Here is a 5,657-nt window from a genome sequence, read left to right as displayed (position 1 = left end):
TTGAAGATGCCATTGCAGAACGCATTGTTTAAAACTTGTAGGAATCATTGGCTTTATTAGCATATGGGGTACGATTGTTTGTTTAATAAATCATTTGCGTAAGAAGAAGCAGAGTGTGTCTCTCTCCTTTGTCAAAGCACATACCTTCCGTTCAAGCGCTCCAAGGCGTTGCTACACCTTAGCCACCAACCAGGCTATACATCGGGCTATATAGCACTCAGCTAAATCATCTATATAGAACTAAATCCAGTTTTCATTGGCTCGAGTTCGATTCTCAGCGCATTCTACATGATAATTCCCAATTCAGCTTCCAGCTAAATCTATCATATGCGTCAGAAATCAAGCGTAGAGGGATTTTTGGTGCCATGGAAGATGGCTCCCCAGATCTCTGTAAAAGCCTGACGATTACCCCGTGATGTTGGTGAGAATTTAACAAGAGAAACAAGTGATGGGAAGTCTCTATAAATTGTACTTGCTGCAACAGTTATGATCCATGGTGAAATATTTTGAACTGTCCCTTTATCTGGACCAGAATTTCCAGCTGAACAGACTGAAGATTTGCACGAGCCTTCATTGCTTCAACCTCTTCTGTCAATTTCACGTCACAATGCATATCTGGTGCAAAGTGTCGAAGTCTTTACAATGCTGAGATGTTGACTCATCATCACAATGTCGAGCTATTGGCCTCTTGGCTACCAGATCGATAAAGAATGAGAATTGATCTCGGATGAGATGGTTCAATAGTGGGTACACACTATTCCTCTGATGTATAAACAGGTATGTTCTCATATGCATTATCCTCAATCAGCAAGTTCGATGAGATAGCTATCAGTTTTTGACCCTTCAACAGTCGGTGAAGTTCAAAAACTTGAGTTGAAAAGATCTTCTGCTGCCTTAGAATCGCTTTCCGGACTCTCCAAAATTCTTTCTGCCAAATTGCTGCCATAACATTATTTGGAGTGATATCAAAGATATGGACTGAATCTACCATTGATGAATCAGAGTTATGGTCAGATGAATCACCCTTTCCAACATCACGAGGTCCTGAATCAACTACCATACTCTGATGGTCATTGCATGGCTTAGATTTACACTGATCTCGTAAACTTTCATTGTGCCTTTGAATACCATCCATTGCATTTTGTAGGTCTCTAGAGGTATTTTCCCCAACATATTGCAATTCAACACAAGCCAAACGAGATTTGAAGGCTTCATGTATCCCGTGGCTCTGCCCGACACCCGTGGATTAGGTTGAGATTTTGAAACCCCTGGGTTACTGTAACTTGCTGTTCCAGATAAATTTTCTCTTCTTTTGGCTAGAGCACACTTTTTTGACTTGTCAGACTCTGTTGCAGTGATATTAGTGTGAGATATCAAATTCTGTCCCAAAAACTGGCCTGGATAATTTACAGTTGCATAAGCATTTGGAGAAACATAATATGGAGTATACATAAACCTCCCATCACACGAAGCCAACCAGCAAGAAACCAACCATTAAATAATAGTTGGCCCATTGCAGAATTAGTGGCAAATTTGTAATATCAGAAATAGAGAAGAACATTTGCGATGGAAGAACTGAAAAGGAAAAGGAAAAATTAATTCCTGTCAAATTGCATTAGATTTCTTCAATTTCCACAGCAGTCATTGGCACATTTGGTGTAACTAGTGTTGGATTGAAAAGTCGTTGTGTTGGATTGAACATTTGCATTGCAGGACAGATGTTGAGCCAATGTGGAGGAGCCAACATCGTGGAGGACTCACTGGAACCAACATAAGGAAATATGAAAAAGCTACGGATCTACTTTCCAGCTGTATTGACAAGAAGGGGATCAATCAAAAAATCTGTGGATGCCAGAATACAATCCTGTAGCAACTAACAACGAATAGGGCAACATTAAAGTATTGTGATTTTTGGATAGCGTTGCTAGGCATGGTCAAGATTTGAGTTGAAAATCATTGAGGAAAAATTCATTCCATAGAAATGCAGCTTGGTAAGGTTATAACTCTACGATTTGGCTTTTCATTAGTTTATGTAAGTCATGTTCTGTGCAATGTATCGAGTTGAAGGATATGGGAGACTTAGTGGATGCGCCCAACAAATTGAAGATCTAGTGACATAAGAAAAAGGATTAGTGCATCAGGTGCATTAATTTTTATGTTTTTGGAGAGATACGACATTTTTAAATTTGGAGTGATAAGTGAGGATTTTTAAAAGGAAGCTCATTGTTATATTTTGAAGAAAGTTTTTTAGTAAAGTGTACTTTTATTTTTGAAGACAAGCTGCCTCAAGAATTTGTGAGCTTGGCATTCAAATTGTTGGAGAAATTTCACTCATGATGTTGAGAAGGTGAAGGTTGGTGTACTCCCATATTTCAATAAAAACATATCTTTTTGGTGGTGCTTGTGTCCTAGATCCACCGGAAATTGAATAAGGCGATCTTAGGTACACCATGTGTATGCGTGTGCATGACTTATGTTCAGTTTACCAAAATGCTCTTTTTGTATTATGCTTAAAACAACTACATGCACATAAGCAAGCTTATGTACATAAGCACAAAGTGTCACATCATCAACTTGATAAGACAATCTTTCAAGCAAGCACATTTCACATTATGTAATCAAAGAAATCAAGTTAAGGACGCTACATAATCAAGTTGTCAAAGACGATTCTACATCAACATCCAATCAAGCTGTCATCTACATCAACAAATTTTTTGCAGCAATTCAGTAACAATTTTTTTGGCAAATTTCACTTGCACCATTTTTTCATAAGCTCAATACAACACTGTAACTTACAAATCATAATTTGTAAGTTGGATTGTAATCAAAGTCAAATTACATTGAATTGTAAAGGTGCATTTTCGGTTGTAACCGAAACCCTCATGTGATTTGTTAAAGTGCATCATTAAGTCAAGTAAGCTGTTACTTGAACATTGAATTCATCATTTGTCATTTGGGTGAATTTTTGACAGTGTTTGACACCCATCATTTTTCAGAACATTCAGTGCATCACTAAGTGCAGTAATCAACCAAGAGTTCAAGGCAATAGGTGTTTAAAGCAAGTACCACAATCATCATCAAGTGAGCATCAAGTCAACAATTCAAGCAAGTGTTTAAAGCATCAGCAATCAACAAACAATACAAGCGAGCCTGTCATTTCAGTGATCAACTCAAGAGCACAATTTTTCAAGCCCAAGCGATCCTGACTTCAAAGTAAGCAAGGCAACATGGCAAAACACATTCAATTGTGACAAATTCTTGACAATTTAATGTTATCATCAGCCGATGACATGGTGTAGATTAGCAAAACCACTCTTGTTGACATTCAAGTGCATATTCAACATGCACATGAAACAATTGAGTTCCTTCAACTGGAGTCGCAACTACAAAGAGATGAGCTACAATAGAAGAGTGCTTCTTCCAAGTCATTCAGCCATACAGAAGAATTCCAAATTACTCATCCAAACAACTTCAAGTGTCGAAGTTGTTCATGATCAAATTCAACTTTCTTCCAAACCCATCATCAAGCCATGGGAAGAAATTCATAGTAATCGAAATCGACGAGGATTAGGATATGACAAAGATGAAAACAACTTGCATATCCCCGATTATTCTAAGCTGATCAAGTTCATTAGTGCAGGATTTCTTGATCAAATACAATCGACAAGCCATGAGAAAGTTGAATACAAACAACAATGCATGCAAACTCAAGTTGCAGACAAACCAAAATGTTCTCATTGTCAAAGAACCGGTCATCTCGAAGATCAATGTTTTGATCTTCATCCTTGTCACCATTGTGGCAAGAAAAATCATTCATCAGAGAAATGTTGCAAACAAGACCAACCTGCTAGATTAAAGATAAATTATTCATGGATTGATCCCTGGGAATGGTCATCCATAGCCAGAAGATTGTACAAGTTTTACAATCAAACTCACTCACACATATTGTAGCCAACAATCAAATGAAGATGGTACTCTCGTGCAATTGAATGGGGGAGTACAACAGTGAAACTCTCCTATACCTGAAGGGGGGGGGGGGGGGGGGGGAGTTTTGATATCAAATGTAGATGATTGTCTCTCCTTTCAGCTGACAAAGGGGGGAAATGTCAATGAAATTGACACGTGGTTGTCAGACTGAAAGTCTCGAAAACATCAGTGAATCAGCCAGTGGGCATTTTTTCATCAGCAGTGAGCATCAGCAAATTCGCCAGTGGGTGATTAACAAAAAAGCAGCAATCAACAGCTTTCATCATAGCAAAAGAAACATTGAGTTGTTTTTCGACATTATCAGCCAGTGGGCGATCATCATGAGCAAAGACGCTAGTGGGCGTTCATCAAATTGTGTCAGTGGACACTGGATGCTGTTTTCAAGCAAAGGATAGTTGGATCCTTTTACAGCTTGGCACGTGATGGAGTTGTCAAGTGACATTTAGAGATGAATTAGGCATGCAGCTGATTCATGTTCTCTTCAAATTTGAGTTTTTCCAGCATCCAGCGTTGGCGATTTTTCAGGCAGCATTTTTTAGGAGCAACTTGAGAACTTGGCAGATGGTTCCTTGTTCCTTTTGGATTTATCATTAAGGGGGGGACTGTTAGCCTCACTCTCTTAAAAACAATTATAGATACAAATAAAATAATTAATTAAATTAAATCATGAGAGTTAGTTCCTCAAACGAGGGAGTTTAGTTAGGAGGAGAGATTCTCTCCAACTAGTTCTCCTAAGTTAGTGTGTAGTTGAGAAATTGTCCCAACCAAGTGAGTCTAAGATAGACGCACTATCTTAAGACCACTTGCTCATGTATTTAAACGTATTATTAAATTATTTGAATAAGAGAGAGAGAAATACATGAGCATGAGAGACCACATGAGAGCTCTCTGCCTTTTCTGCCAGTTTGTCTTTTGTGTGTTCCTGGTTTGATTATTGTGTGTTAATTGGCTGTGTGGGTTTCTACAGGGCTGTGTGGTTTTCCTTCATGTGGTACCCAATAGGTAATGTAAGACACAAATGAAGCTCAATTCATTAGTAAGCACAGTGGAAGGTAAGACTATGATAATAAGTTTGACTGGATGGGTCCATTGTGGTCAATGGATGATGGAAGTAAAGTCATGAGAAAGGTAACCAAAAGGTAAGGTAAATGGATCTGAGGCATCAGATGCCTTGGCTATTTTGGGAACGACTATTCTTAATGTTGCACATGTGTTGCATGAATAAAGGAAGTTGTCTTAACCCTTGACCTTCATATCTAGAAATTATGTTATAATCGTGATTATGCTGATGTTTATATATGTATACATGTAGGTGTGTATGTATGTTATGTTTGACAAGGTCTTCATGGATCATGATTATTAACGCTAACATCTATGTGTATATATATGTATGTATGCATATTGTTATGTGAGAGGATCATGATTGTTTATACTAATGTTTAAGTATATGTATGTATGTATCCATGTATCTATGTCACTGTCTGACAGATCATCAAGAATCGTTCTTGTGGCGGAATGATTTCTTATGTAGACAAATGGCATGAAGAAGTTCCTAGCTATGAGGAATCAAGTGGGAAGAGTAGTCATGACAAATATATGAGGTCAGTATCATATGAATATGAATTTATATTGTATGCTTGTATTATGCATATGCTTATGTTATGGACAGG

This window comes from Pinus tabuliformis, chromosome 6 (genome assembly GCF_031772625.1).
Source record: "Pinus tabuliformis cultivar Carrire ecotype Pingquan chromosome 6, CPIR1, whole genome shotgun sequence".
Lineage (NCBI taxonomy): Eukaryota > Viridiplantae > Streptophyta > Pinopsida > Pinales > Pinaceae > Pinus > Pinus tabuliformis.
This window is presented reverse-complemented; position numbering follows the sequence as displayed.